Source organism: Caloenas nicobarica, chromosome 8 (genome assembly GCF_036013445.1).
Source record: "Caloenas nicobarica isolate bCalNic1 chromosome 8, bCalNic1.hap1, whole genome shotgun sequence".
NCBI lineage: Eukaryota > Metazoa > Chordata > Aves > Columbiformes > Columbidae > Caloenas > Caloenas nicobarica.
The window spans coordinates 23,662,731-23,678,401 of NC_088252.1; positions in this window are offsets into that span (position 1 = coordinate 23,662,731).

Genomic DNA, 15,671 nt, shown 5'->3' on the forward strand with positions numbered 1-15,671 from the left:
GGGGTCATGCCGTGGTGCCATTCAAGGTCCATGGTGCGTCCTTGTGGCCCCTTGGCAGCAGTGGCCGGGTGGGAGGCGATGCTGCGAGGCCGTGGGAAGCCTGCCAGACCCTGCACGGCTCTGTGGGCTGCGTGAAGAGTTTGCAAGGGCTCAGCTCCCAGCAGCCCAGGGCCAAGCGCTGCTCAGAGTGGCTCCCATGACACTAGAGGGCAGGGCTGGCCCAACGCTCCCCACCCCAGCTCAGCACCCCGGCCTCTTGGGACAGAAGCAGAGCCCAGGCCCGGGGAGGGGGACAAGGGACTGGAGGGGGCACGTTGTGGGGGGAGCTGGGACATTAGATGTGGGGAGCAGTGTGTCCTTGTCCTAGATGGATCCCAGCATCCTCATGGGTCCCAGGGGTGCCCATGGCTCCTGGTGTGCTTCCAGCACCCCAAGAAAAATGAGGACTGTTTTTTGCTGGGTGCCCAGGGACCTTTGAGCCCCCAGCCTTTGTCCCGCTGGCAGTGGGCTCCTGCTGAAAGCAGAGTGTCACTGGGTCCCTGGCACTCTGTTTGGGAGCAGGACGCTGCTGTTGCCATTGGAATGAGATGGGGGGTGGCAGGTGGAGGCAGAGGGGGGATGTGCTGCTGTTGCCATGGAAATGGGATGTGGGGAAGGAGGGGGATGCTGTGGTTGTCATGGGAATGGAATGGGGGGATTTGTTTCCCTGGCCAGGGCCAGGGCCCTGCAGCTGCCCAGCCCACCATGGAGCTTCTCATCCCCCTTCATTTCAGCACCATCATCTACCTCAGCTCGCTTGTCTCCTTCCTGTAAGTCATGCCGTAGCCATGGGCCGAGCCCCATCCCATGGGCATGGGGCAGCAGAGCTGCTGTTTCACACCAGCGCCCCCGAGATGTTAGTGCCAGGCATCAGCTCAAGCAGCCTGGGTCTGCGTCCTCTTCCCCCGCCATCCCCCAGCTCCAGCAGCCCGCGGGGCCGAGCACCCCAAGGGTCTCTGTGCACCCTCTCCCGCAGCAGCCCCAGGGCCTGACGCCCACCCCATCCTCCCTGTTCCCCCCTTGCAGGTGCGGCTGGCTGGCTCTGCACGTTGCGCTGCTGCTCCTCAGCTCCGCCTCCATCCTCTTCCTCCTGGCTCTGACCACCTTGGTCCTGCTCAGCGTAGCCGGCCTGGGGCTTCTCCAGATAGGTGGGATGACGGGGGGCAGGGGCTGCTTCATGGTGGGGTGGCCCCAGGAGCTGGGGGGACCTAGTATCCCCACGTGTCTGCTACAGCAGTGGCCAGGCAGGACAAGGTGAAGAAGGTGCTCATCAGCACAGCGAGGCAGCGCTGCCGGTGCGGGTGCCACCATCAGAGCCAGTCACAGGTCCTCTGCTGCCCCCACTGCAAGCGCTCCATGGAGGTGAGGGATGCAGGGCACACCGGGGCTGTGTGCGTGTCCAAGGTACCCTGCACACCCGGCCCACCCCTCAGCCCCATTAACCAAGCCCCGTACCCTTGTCCCTACACGCTGTATACCTCCTCCATCCTGCCCTACATACTGTGTCCCCACACCTAACCTGACTCACTGCACCCCATAAACCCCGTCTGTAGCCCTGCATGCTGCACCCCATATACACCCATCCCTATACATTACACCTTGCACAGGCAGCCCTGCTCCCTGCAGCCCCTATGCACCATACCCTAGCCCTATACATTGTGCCCCACACACACAGCTCTCCACGTTGCACCCGGTACGCCTGTTCACACATCCTGCACCCTGCACACCCGGCCCTGGGCACTCAGACACCCCTTGCACACCCCTCGCACACACAGACGCGCTCACCCCACCTCGCACAAGCGCAGCCCCTCACGCACATGCAGCACCGTGCAGAGGGTGGCCACAGCCCTGGGTGCTCCTGGCCCCATGAGGTGCACGGGACCTATGGGGCACCCTCCACCCAGCACCCCTGTGCTGCACCAGTTTCACCAGTATTGCCTATGGCCGAAGAAACACACCAGCTCCAACAACATGTGCTGCGTCTGCCTCTTCGTGACGGTCACCACGGGCTATGTCATGGCGGTCCTACTGTCCTGCTTTATCTACTTGGTGCCCATCCCCCTGTGGTCCATCAACACCGCGACGATCTGCACGTATCCTTGGCCCAGAGAGGCAGAGTCCTGCCCCGGCTTGCACACACACATGTGCTGCACTGCCCAGGCTGTCCTGTGCAGGGGCCTCTTCTCCCCTGCCTGCACGTAGCCCCGGGGCCAGCACCACCCATGGGTGATCACTACACAGGGGCAGGCAGGGATCCTCTTGCCCAGCACGCCTGTCTCCGTTTGTTCCTGACTCACCGCTCCAGCATCATGATGATCCTCCTCGCCACTGTCTGCCTGAACCTGATTAAACCCTGGGTCCCCTGCATCTTTCAAGCACAGCACACCCTGAGATGTCAGGTACGTCTGTGGGGCATGGAGCATCCCACCAGCCCAGGAGGGGGATGCAGGACATGGCTGGTCCCCAAGCGCAAAGCAGAACAGCCCCACATATCGATGCTCTGCATGAGTTGGTCCCACCACACACACACGGGTGCACGGGGGGCTCCATCGCTGCACACCCTCCCCTCTCCATCCCCAACTGGTGCCGGATTCACCAGTGACACCCGGCAGCACTGACCCACCCCTCCTCGCACCAAGCCCCCAGCCCCATCACCCTGCCCAAGCCCACCCCATCCCATCCCACCTGGGGCCAGGCCTGTGGTCAGTGTCACCCCCAAGAGTGGCTTCCTGGGGACACAGAGGGCTCTCACCCTGCAGCCCACGGCTCTGAGCCCTCCCTGTGCTGGCAGGACAGGACGTGCCTGTGACTTGCTTGCTCCAGCCTGCCCCAAGAGCTGGAAGAGATGGGTGTGGAGAGGGGAAATGCAGCGGGATGGGGTAGCCAGGGTCCCCCCAGCTTCTCATCTTATTCCAGCACCTGCCCATGCTTGGGATGGGCGATCCTGGGACCACCAGGGTCCATGCCCACCCTTCTCCCCCCGTCATCCTTCTCCACACAGGCTGCTACCATGGCCAAAACCTGGCAGGATGGGCAAGAGCCAAAAGCAGGTGAGTATCCCCTGGTAGGATGGGGGGGACACACAAGGCTCTAGGCAAGGTCCACCAGCTCAGCCTCAACCCCAGACCCCTGGGATGCTACAGGGCAGAGCAACACTGAGCACAGAGAGCTCCTTTCCTGCCAAAAACCCCTTCAGCAGATAAGGAAAATGGAGCACTGAGATGGGAGCCATGCACTCACCATCCCAGGGAAGGGGTGGTCTGAACGCTCACAGCCCCCTTGGCATTGGAGTGGCTGTTTTACCCCAAGGAGCTGGTGGAGGGGCCAGCAGCACCTCTGGTAAATCTTCCCATTTGCTTGGTTAGCTTTTCTTATTTTAAACAAAACTATTTGACCATTTAAATCCTGTTAAAAAAAAAGCCAAGCGGACCCTCTTGGCATGTCTGCATCGCCCACGCTGCTGCTTTGTCAGCGTTCCCCAATACTTGGAAAAGTGCTTGAAATGCAAATATTTGCATGAGTTTTTAGTCAATTTTCCACCCATCTCTAATTCCCAACAGATACAGCTGCAGGGGCTGACCCTGGTGGGCATGGTGGGTTCCCAGCTGACCACCACCAGCTTCCCCATGGCCAGGACACAACAGGGAAAGAAAATCCTCATTTAAAGCCCTGGTAGGAGGCCAAAACATGCTCCTCCCCATGCTCTCCTCTCTTCTCCCACCCAGAGCCTGTGGCTGCGCTGGACTACAGGGACACGGAGGAGTGAGAACCTCACACTCAGCTCAGGCTGCAGTCCAGCTGGACGAGCAGAAAATAGAGATCTTCATCCTGAGCTTTTGGTGTTCCGTGGTCACTGCTGTCCCAGGACACAGAGGGATGGCCCCTACTCAGTGGGACAGAGTGGCCAGGCTGCTCCCTTTCCCAAGGGACCTCCCTCATTCTGTCTGGTCCCTGTGCCAGGCAGGACGAGTTTCCCAAGAGCAATGGGACCCCGTGGCATGGGGGGGGTGCCTGGCACCCACCTCTGGGGCAAACCACCCTCCATGGGCACCTCATTGTAGAGATGCCAGCACTCTGCATGACCACAGATGGTGCTAGTACCCCCCACCCTAGGGATATAGGGGAGAGGCAGCGTCCCCACCCCACCGGTGTCCCGCCAGCACCTCGCTGAGTCGCTGGAAGCAGGAGGGTTGGCACAAATCAAGAGAAACAAATAAAACATGGAGGTCAACAGGCTTGTGAAAGGGACAGGAAAGCCTTTCCCAGGGCGCTGCCCCGCCACCCCCCCAGCCCCTGCAAGCATCACCCTGGTGAGGAAACCACTGCTGAGAGTTTCGTGGAAGTCGATGTTGGGGCCGGATCCTGCTGACGGTCATGCAAGGCTGTTGCCACCATCCTCCTTCGCACGCCCCACCACAACCCACAGCCGCCCAGCGTCATGGCCTCGGCTGGACCCCTGCAAATCCACCAGCATCCCTGGGCCCCGAGCATCCCCCTGCACCCCTCAGCACGGGGCTGCGGCAATGGCCTTGGCCCCAGCATGGCCAGGATGGGGCTGGCTGACCTTGGGGACTGATAGGGACGGCAGCAGACCTGCCTGCGGCTGCCTGCAGATAAGAACCGTGTGCTCCCCACTGATTGCCCTGGTAGGCAGCTGGTGGGGCGGGAGCCGCCGTCCCTGGGAGATACGGCTGGGAGGGAGCAGCAAGCGAGGAGGGCAGGGGTGTGAGACGCTGAGCCCATGCGGGTCCCCTCTGTGGGCAGGGGGAGGTTCCCTGGCTCCCTGAGAGCACAGACTGGGGGGCACGAGGTGTGGACCCTCTGGCAGAGCAGTAGCCCCTCTCAAACCCTCCCCTTCCTAGTGGGAACCAGTTCCTCTGCCACTGGAAAACACCTCCCAGTGCCTTGCAAACCCATAGGGCTGCATCATGGGCTCACCGCGAGGCAGGGTCAATAACCCCATCGTGCCTCAGTTTCCCCATCTCTAAAATGGGGTGAGAGCTCTGCAGCACGAGGGCAGAGAGCGCTCAGTCTCTCATCGCTCTGATGCCCGGGGAGAGACCCGTGCCAGGTGTTATTTGTAGACCGAGCTGGCATTTCAGATGAGGACACGCTGGCCTCGCAGCCGGCTGCCTGCCTGCAGCCTCTGCCTCAAGGTCACCAGAAGAAACACCAGCTTTGGAGGTCCTGCTGGCCTCAGCCTCCCCTCCTGGGCACGGAAAATCTCCCTTCTCCCAGCATGAGGGGGCACAAACCATTCCCATAGGACACACCAGGCAAATCCCCTCCGCAGCCCCGAGCCCTCTGCAACAGGACACACCAGTGGGTGGCTGTGGGGCAGCGATGATGGTGCGAGATGGGAGGCGTGCAGCACGCTGAGAGTGTCACCTCCAACAAGGTCTGTGTCACCCGTCACCTCCTGGATGGGAGTGCGAGAGAGCTGGGGATTTTCGCTAACCAGAGCAGCACGCCGCTGCACGGAAAAGCCAACCCCGGATGTCTCGTCATCCCCTCCCTCACCCTCTCGGGAGGCAGAAGTGATGCAGGGAGGGAGGGTGAGCAAAATTGCCCCAGTGCCCTGCTCCCCGCCAGCCCCAGCTCCCAGAAACACTGCCCAGCCATGTTGCCATCTCCTGCGCACAGCCCTGGTGACACCCCCAGGGATCCTCCTCCCCCTTCCCCGGGCAGGTTTGGGTACCACCGTGGATGCTGCCACCATGAACAGGCTCCCGTGTCACTGCTCCAAGCTGGGGAGGGAAATGGGACATTGGCACAACCAGGGGTGTCACAGATGGGTCACCCCTCAGGGAACTCTCTTGTGGGCCCTCAGTGGCCCAGCCCTACAATTCATGTCAGCAAAATGCCTTTTCCTGAAACTGCTTGACCATATATATATATGTATTCATGAAAAAGCCATAAATACATACACACACATATATAGGTAATGACTTTATATTACATAGGATCTTATGTAGTGTATACTTATCGCAGTGAGCTGGGTTGGGTGTGCCCTCAAGAGAGGAACCGCTTGTCCTTACAGGCTGCTTATCGCCCAAGCTATAGCCTCAATCACACTTCCAAGCCAGTACTCCCAGGGGACCAACCCTGCTGCTCCTGCCCAAGGGTCCCCCCAGCCTCAAAGGTGACCCTGGGGATGCCCGGTACAAGGTGCTGCCTGTCACAATGCCAGCGCCCCGTTACTGTCACTCCAAGGGTCTGTCTCCCAGCTGGAGGAGAGGAGGAGGATGGTGGGGCTTGTCTGTGGCGTAGGAGGAAGGGGAGCCCACTGTGAGCAGGGAGAAGCCCAGCAGAGGCTGGATGAAACCCTTCTCCCACCCCGACCGAGGCCATCGCAGCAGCTTTGATATCTCCAGCCTTCTCCTCCCTTTTGAACAGAGCCTCGCAGATGGGCCACCCGATAACACCCCCATCGTCTGCCCAGCCCTTCTGGCCTCCCTTCTGTTTGCTTTCCCTCTCAGCAGCCCCACATCCGACGGTGCCGCGCTCGGCGGGAGCGGAAGCCACCAAGCCACGGGGCTCGGCGTGGTGGGGGCTTTGTCTCCTTCAAAGGGGACGAACAAACGGCCGGTGGTCCCCAACCCGGCTGGGGGGATCCTGCGGAAATGCCGCAGTCAGCACCCTCGGGCGCCGCTTCCTCCCCACTCAGAGGTTTTGGATGCAAAGAAGTGTTTTGCTGCCATAAGGCAATATCTATATTTCCAGCAGGCATCCCGGTGAAACGCCACCGGTTTCTTAGAGCTGCCCACCAACCTCGGAATGAAAAGGCACCTTGTTTGAAAAACAAGAGAGGCTTTTTTCTGCCACGGCCACCTAAAATATTGCACATCACCACTGATGTTTGCTTTCGAGAATGAGGAGGTAAAAACACACTCAGTGTGGGCTGTGGGCGTTTGCTTTGGTCGAGAGTTTTATTTTCTCACTTGTCTCTCTCCTGCAAGAAGCTCGCAGGTGAAAATGCTGAGGCTTTTAAAAAGCCCTGCCTCAGACTGACAAATATTTTCCCAGAGAGCCAGCAGAGACACGGCGTGTTTGTGGAAGGGGGGTGCTGCTTCCCTGATGGCCTCGAGCCCTCCTGTCTCCACAACACCCACCCACCGGCCTCAGTCACCCCACGGAGACACCTGCAAGGGCCGTGGGTTGGGCATGGGGAGCAGTCCTGCTCGCTGGGGGAAAGTCTTCACCCCTTGGTGGGTCTTCTTCAGCAGGTCAAGGCTGACACCGAGTGATGCTGCCGCCCATCACAAGTGGGAGGTGGAAAGAATGCAGCTCAGTGGGAACCAAGAAAAACCCTCCTGTCACCTCCACCAGTGCCGGATCCACGCCAGGGTGTCGGGCAAGCTCACCCACCCCGCTGCCCGCCCCTTCTCGCTATGGCAGGCAGAGGAGCAGGAGGGGGTGGATGTGCCCGGAGAGGTGTGGGCACACACGTGGGTGCCCCTGGCGGGTGTGCGTGTGGATAGCGGCGTACGTATGGGCGTCCCTGTGCATGTGCCCACATTTGACACGTAGATGTGTGGGTGCAGGTGGTTTTGTGCCCCTGGCTGGTGTCCACGCCTGCGAGCACAGCAGCCCACGGCACCCTGCGAAGTGCAGGGAGCCAAGGCAGAGGGATCCAGCATCGCCAGCTCTTGCTCACTGACAGCAAAGCAACGCTCAGCCCTGGCCCAGCCTCTCACCTGGGTCTCACATCTTCCCCTAAGTCCCTGCTGAGAGATAAAGTGAAGGGATAAAGCATTTCCCCCCCAGGCTCCAGTGGTGAGGAGGAGGAGGGGAGGGTGTGCTGGGGCAGCACCAGTTGCTCTGCAGAGGTGTGCATCGCCACGCACCCCTTTTCCCCTTTTGCATCATGGGGTAACAAGTAAAACCTCCGAATTCACATCTGGACAAAGCAAATAAAAGCTGCTGGGACATGCACAGGCAAAGAAAGGTTCTTTCTCCAGCAAGGGGTAATAGCACCCAGCAAAACTCACAGCTGCACCTGGCTGAGGAGGGAGCTGGGGCGGGTGCCTGCACTGGCACAGCGGGCTCAGCACCCCCGGGGCAGTTCTTGCGGACAGAGTGAGCCAAGCAGAGCTAAAGGAGAGGCTGGCCCCTGCTGACTGCTCCTTTACAGGCCAAGAATGACTAAAAGTCAGGAGGTAATAACAAACATCAGCCTGCTCTTCACTGGGGAAGCAGGGAACGGAGCAGAAGAGGTTGTTTCCATTGGCTTGACCAGAGAGGTTTTTTTAGCTGCAGGAAAGATTTTGACTTTCAGGCCACATCGAGATGAAAACAAAAACTGACGTTTATTTTTCCCTAGGGTAAAGTCAGCTTTTCCCACCGAGCAGGGGCCCAGCATTCCAAAGGACACCTACTGAAAGAGAGGGGACGAGCAAGGTTGTGCCTCTGCAGAGCCCACCGTGGACATTTGCCTTTGGCACCCTGTCCCTTGGAACGAGACACGGGGGGACGGTGCCTGCCTGGGGCAGAAGGCTGTTGCAAGGCAGACCAGCAGGGATGGGAAGGTCAGTAATTTGGCCAAGGCACAGAGCTGCCTTGTTTCCAAGAGCTGGGACAGTCACAGCCCTTCTCCAGGCACACACTGGCCAGGAGGTTTGCCCTTGAGGCACTGACGTGCTTCACATGCCCTGGGAGATAGCCTGGGCTCACATTTAAATTCACCGTGCCTGTGCCCAGGGACAGGGGCTGGCAGCAAACTGCAGCTCGTGGGTTTCAGCTCATCCACTGGGACTCCGCAACAGCCCAAGGGAAAAGCACGAGCCCCCCAGGACCGTGCCAGGCATCTGAGTGCCGAGAGCATCCCGAGCCCTCTGGCCGCCAGAGCTCCTCGGGTTTGAGCATCGCATCTCACCCGTCACTGTGTAAATGAACCTACAAGGCACACGCATCGCCTGGGCCCCCCGGCACAAAGCCAGCACGCAGGCAGCCGGGGGCAGGTGCCGCAGCCGCTGCCAGCGCACAGATGGGGCAATTAGCAGGTAGGGAGAGAGCTCCCGCTCCCCCTGCTCAGCCTGGCTGCACTAATCCCACCTCAATTAAAGCCCCTTCTTTGCTTTCAGATGTTGCTGTGAGAGATTAATCCACCCTAATAAAACGGCATTTCCAGCAGGCGGAGAAGACAAAGCCAAACCTCGAGTTTCAAAAGGCTCCCGCACCTGCCTGGGAGCGTTTAATTACCCTGACAATGGTTTCAAAAGCAGAGTAGACCACCGAGGCCAGGGCAGCTCTGCAATGAAAAGCCCACGGAGGAGATACTGGCTCAGCCTGCTGCTCCGAGTGTCTGCAAGTTTCAGCCGTTTCCCAAAAGCAGAACCATCGTCCAGCTCTCTCGGGGACACTTTATCCCTGCAGAGCCCGCAGCACTGCACAGGGTGCTGGCTGCTTCTTTATGTTGTCGGGGTTTTTTCATTATTATTTTTTTCTTTGTCCTTTGCATTGCTCTTTTGCCAATAAATACACTTCATAAAAACACAAAGGAGTGGACAGGTCTAATCTCTTGAGTCAACATGTGCCCTTATCCACGGAGGGTGTTTCCCACCAAGCAGGCTCGGGCGGTCCTTGATCCAAAGGCGGCAGCGTGTGCACTGCAGAGCAAATCAGAGGCAGAACTTCCCTGGGTTTTCCAGCCCTTCTCAGGCCCTTTTGGGAGCACCGGAGTGAGCACAGAGGGACTTTTGCAGGTCTGATGCTGCTAGAGAGGTACAGCAGGTACTGCAGGACCCCATAGGGCAGGCGAATGTCCCGTGTGCAGACACCTCTCACTTTATCGTCATGTCCTTCATGGCTCCATCCAGACATGGCTCAGACCTTGGCTTTCCAAGCCTGTTGAGTAGCAACTTTCCTTCTGGGTACATGAGCTCCTCATATGAAACACCACAAATTGTGAATGGCACCCCTGGCTTTCTAGGATTCAAACCACCAAGTCTGGGAGGGAAATCCTCAACAGTCCCGAGCTGTGGCAATCGCTGATTCGAGTGCTTGCAAAATTGCACACTTTGCCAAAATGACCTGAAATGCCTGCCTGGAGGTGCACTGAAGGAGGAAAGAGAATGGTTGTGTGCTGCACGCCAGGTGCAGATCAGGGAGGGCCAGGACAAAGCAGGACTGAGGAACTTGTGAGAAACCCATTATTTGGAAGAAGAGACCCTCAGAGCTATGTCCCGGCTCCCACGTGGGTTCTCTCCTCACTGCCACCCTTTTCCTTTCTGCTTCCCACGACTCAAACTATCCGGCCCTTGGGCTGATGTGATGCTGGGGCCAGGTCAACAGGTAGCCATCAAACACACAGGCTTTTTTGGTGGTGCAGAGCAAGACAGACCTTTGATGTGCCCCAGGGTGGCCGTGCTGCATCCCTCTGCTTTTCAAAGGCCCGTCCATGGCTATTGTGCTCACATCCTGAGCTTGTTTGTAGACTCCTTGGAGGCCTCCAGCTCCGCAGCCCCCCCACCGCAGTGACAGCCGCCGTGACCACCAGATAAAAGCAGCCGTGCTCAGCGGGCAGAGCTGCTATCAGGGCAATGACAAGCGGCACAGTCCCGCAGTGCAGCTGCCGAGATAGCAGGAGCTTTGCCGGGCTGACCCTGCACTGCTGAAGGCTCCAGGTCAACAGCAGCTCCTGCTAGGTCTGCACCAGCCCCGTCGCGCTTCGTCTGTTGGCAGGAGCGATATCAGCCCCACGCACGCCAAGGATTTGTCCTCGTGCTGCTCTTGTCCCCCTCGGCTGCACCTGGGGAGGGCCAGCATCTTGCCAAAAGATACAACCCAGCAGGAAGCAACGCTAAAGCCTTTCTCTTTGCTAATTGCCTCGTCTCCCTGCATGCTCTGAGCTGGGATAAAACCACCTGCCTTCCTCTCTATAGGTCGTGCAAGGAGCAGAGAGGAGTCCCCAGGACTTTGGGGGTTAAAATCCCAGCAAAACCTACTCTTTGCAAGCAAGGAAGCCCCGTTGAAAGAGTCAGACTGTTCTAACCCCACTGGGGCATAGTGTCCAAGCGTGAGGCTCTCTGCTGGGTCTCCGCCAGCCCCTGGCAAGCAGAGCGGTGGTAACAAGAACTACCACATCCTCGTGTGGTGGGAGAGATGGGAGGATGAGCCTCCTCACTGCAGTGGGGTAAAAAAACCCCAGACGTCTCTGAGCAGGGGGTCCATGCGATACCCCAGGTCTGCACGTTCAGAGGTCGAGGGCCCGCACTGCCCTTGACCTCAAACCTCTCCCCAGGGAGCTCGGTGCTTTCCGGCTCCTCTCCGGCTGCCGGGCAGGAGCACCGGGCCAGCTGCGGACAATGTGGAGAGCCAGGCCAGACCCAGGTGCTTCCCCGGGAAGGATGCGAAGACGGGTGTTATTTTGAAGGGAAGCTGTGGCCAGCTCTCAGCATTACCTGCTGTGTTTCCACCCTCTCAAATGGCTTTTCCTGGCTGTGCATGGCTCACCCCCCGCCTCCTCCACAGCCCCTTTGCTCCTGGAGAAGAGGCAGCAGACCATGTCCCAGGCGCCGGTGCCTGCCAGGATCCCCCTCCCTCCTCAGGCTGAACCGCAGCATGTGCCGCGACTGTGGCCAAAGAACCAGAGCTACTGAGCGTGGCTGCACGAGCCTGGATTGCCGGGAGTGAGCAGGATGGGGTGACCTCTTCCAAGGCAGCAGGATGGCTTTTTCTGCAAGGGTCAGATCCAGCATCTTCACCCCTCTTTCAGTCAGGGCAATAGAGAAATGCAGCAGCAAAGGCCAAAACCACAAAATCACAGAATGTCGGGGATGAAGGGACCTTGAAAGATCATCCAGTCCAATCCTCCTGCCGGAGCAGGAACACCTAGGTGAGGTTACACAGGAAGGTGTCCAGGCGGGTTTTGAATGACTCCAGAGAAGGAGACTCCACAACCTCCCTGGGCAGCCTGTTCCAGTGTTCCATCACCCTCACTGAGAAGTTGTTTCTTTTCATATTTAAGTGGAACCTCCTGTGTTCCAGTTTGTACCCATCAGCCCTTGTCCTACCACTGGTTGTCACCGAGAAGAGCCTGGTTCCATCCTCGTGACACTCACCCTTTACATATTTATAAACATTGATGAGGTCACCCCTCAGTCTCCTCTTCTCCAAGCTAAAGAGCCCCAGCTCCCTCAGCCTTTCCTCATAAGGGAGATGCTCCACTCCCTTAATCATCTTCATTGCTCTGCACTGGACTCTCTCAACCACAAGGTCTTCTAGAGGACGGGGGTACACACAGTGTTGTGAAGTTCTTGAATATCGCACTGCTGGCTGGGGGAGACGGGAGCAGAGAAGGCAGGATCTCCTGGGAGCTGTGCCTGCTGCCCCTGACATGGAGTGGGATCGCAGCACGCTTCCAAGGTTGCAAAAACCTGGATTTTCCAGCTCTCTTCTGGGACCTAAAAGAGCTGACTGCACTCCTGTGCAGCCTCCAAGGTGAGCAGGGAGCACAGCCGGTGCATCGCTCATATCTGCTCCCAGGAAGGCAGGAGATGATGCTGCCACTTCTCCAAGCATCTGTGGTGCAGAAGTGGCTGACACTCAGGGCAGAAGACCAAAGTCTTTCTGTTGCCCCCAGGTCCTGCACCCTGGGGTGCCTCACAGCCTCTGTTTCGCAGAGTCCACAGCCCACAACAGCCCTTCGACCACCTTCCACCCATGAGCCATCGCATCTCCCACAACCCTCAGCCTCAGCCCAGCAGCGTGCACTCGGCTGCAGCACCTCCAGCTTGGCACCATGCTCCAGCACTTGGTTCTTGGCTTTTCCATCCATTCCAGACTGAAGAGCCATGCTTGTTCCAGTATTTCTTGCCATAAAAGTGCTCAAGTCACCCCCCAGTGTTGTTTTTGATAAGCTGCTCACAAAGCCCAGGGCACCCTTTCCAGCCTGTTTATCTCTGTGGCTCTTGTTTTCCCTGTGTTTTTTAACTGCCTTCCCAAAATGCAAGTAGGACAGCTGGTCACATGAAGTCCAGCCATGCTGCAAAACTGAAGTGAAACCATATTTTCCTTCCCACATTTTGGTCTCATGCTTCAACATTAATTGTGCTGGAGGGACGCTGTCACATCATGGGGTATTGCACAAATGAATGCGGAGTCACTTGAGTCCGAGTCAGGAGACTCACAAGCCCCTCAGGAGTTCAGAGGAAACAAACACAAACCCTCCGCTGCAGCCAGGTTCAGAATTTAAACGTTCTTGGGATTTCCCACTTTTTTTTCCTGGTCTTTGGGAACTGGACAGAGATCTTCAGGTGGATGGCGATGGCTCTTGATTTTTATGGGCCTGAACTGTGCTAAAATCATGCACACAGAGACCATGCATCTTGATGGGATGAAGAATGAGAAGTCAGCAGCAGTCACCCATCAATCCTACATCCCCATCCCCACCTTTGGCCTTTTCCCAGCTTTGGCTATCTCTGCTCCTTGCCTTCACCCAGCGCAAGGTAAAGGGGGCTCAAGTGCTCTTGGGAATCACATTGCATTTGAAGAACCCTCATTTTAAGGTATTTCCCTGCCGTTGCTGGCTACAGTGCAAAAATATCTGAGTTTCTAGACTGTCAACTTTCTTCTCTTTTCCCAGGCAGGTGTAGAAATGGGGAACTGCTCCGCACATGGTCAAAGATACTGTGAGAGGGAACAGAGAACACGTGCAGCGAGTATCTGCTGGGGCAGGTCGGGGCTGGCAGAGTGGGGCGCACAGCAGCCGCTGCCAGCTGGGAGGCACGGCAGATGGAGGCCACGGGCAGGAATAAATCGGGCTGTCCCTTTCCTGGCCTGCGTTTCGGTGTCGCTCCCGGGAGCCTCTCCAGGCTGAGCCCTGCCGCAGGTGTCCCTCCTCCAGCAGGACCTCTCCAGGGAAACCCTGCTCTGCTCGCTGTGCTGGCAGGCGGTGAGCAGAGCCCTGCCCTAGCACCGGTACCGGCGCTGCCGAACTTGGTGGGGGGAGTGGGGCAGGGCTGGGGCTGTTTTCCCCAGGTTATGCTTTCCTGAGCAGCGGGCTGCATCCGGACCATTGCACTGAGAAACAACCGGAGGATCCAGCCTGCAGGACTGATCTAGTCTCTTTCTGGACTCTCTTAGACCTTCTGCTTCCACTCGGGCACTCAGCAGCAGCTCATCCTGCACGGCAGTCACATACCGAGTGACGGCTGTGTCCCCCATGACTGGCATCACCACACCCGTGAGGGATGGAGCTGGACAAGGGAGGGCCTTGGCACTGGAGCCTCGACCAAACCTTCTCTGGCAAACAGAGCCAGTGGGTCTATGAGCACGTCTTGCCCGAGAGCCGCTTTACAGGAGACTTGTCTCTAGACAGCTGCATCGAGTTTCAGATCTAGTTAATCCCCCCTTTATCGGCGCAGGAATGTATTGCTTTTCACAAAACATAATCCTCTTTGCAATCATGTGTTCTGCCAAACTACAAACTTTCTTCTCCCGTCCTTCTTTCCTGGGTGAGGATTTGAGGGAATAATCCAGGCCTACCAGTTTATTTCTTTAATGAGCAAGGGACAAATTAGCGCGGCATTGCAGAACACATGCACACCCAAAACTCGAGGCGTTCCCCAGTTCCAGCACACCTTTGAGGGATGCCCCAAGCTGAAGGACCAAGGCTGGAAGCAGTGACCTCCACTTGCACTGGAGTCCAGGCAGACAGGGCACAGGAGGCTGTGGTCACAGCCAGGGCCCACTCATGACCGTGGGCAATTCTGGAGGCAGCAAACGCCAGCGGGTGCTGGAGGATGGCAAGATGTTCTGCAGGGTCCATGTCTTTATGAGATTAGCTGTTGGCTGAAAGGAAGCAGAGCAAATATCACAGCCCAGGTAGTGCTGGGGAAGACGCGGCAGAGAGACCCGGGCAGGGGGAGATCCCTTCACAGCCCCAGCTGGTGCCCAGCCAAGTCATGAACCTCAGCCCAGCATCACACTGACAGCTGGAGAGAGACTCTCCAAGGGCATGGGTGGCTCACGGGTTCCCTAAATAACCCACGGTATATTATTTACCCCTTTCATGCTAAAACCACTGAATTGCCTTCTTATCCATTGCTTCACCTTATGAAGCACACTGAAAGAAGATGCGTGCTAGGTCTTTGTTTCGCCAACCAAACCATATGTTCTACTTCTCCTTCAATTTCCTTAGAAACAAAACAGGGAACCCCACCGCTCTGCACCTGCTCGTTTTAGAGACTGAGCTCTGCACATTGGGGAGCTCTCGCCACAGGGTGGGGTCACTCTGCCTGCCCCGGGGAGAGGGCTGGACCACTTATTTTAGAGACAGAGTAATCCCGCGGTGACCAACATGGATGCTTTCACCTGGGTGGCCACATAAACTGCTCTGCAGGCCACATGCAGCCCATGGCTTGACATGGGCTGACCGTACTTCTTGTGTTTATGCACTACTGGGGCTGGCTCTCATAAAGGCCTGCCGCGTTTCTCATCATGCAAATAAAATAGCAATCTCAGGTAGCAAGACGTGACAGAAAGGCACCCTGGGTGCCTCTGCTTGTTCAGATCTAAAAAGGCAGCCCTGAGCACGCGTGGCTTGCTGGGACCTGAGGACGCCGAGCGCTTCCCAAGCCAGAATGAGTCCTGTGTCTGGTTTGTACCACCCGGGGAGGAAAATGTTTTTC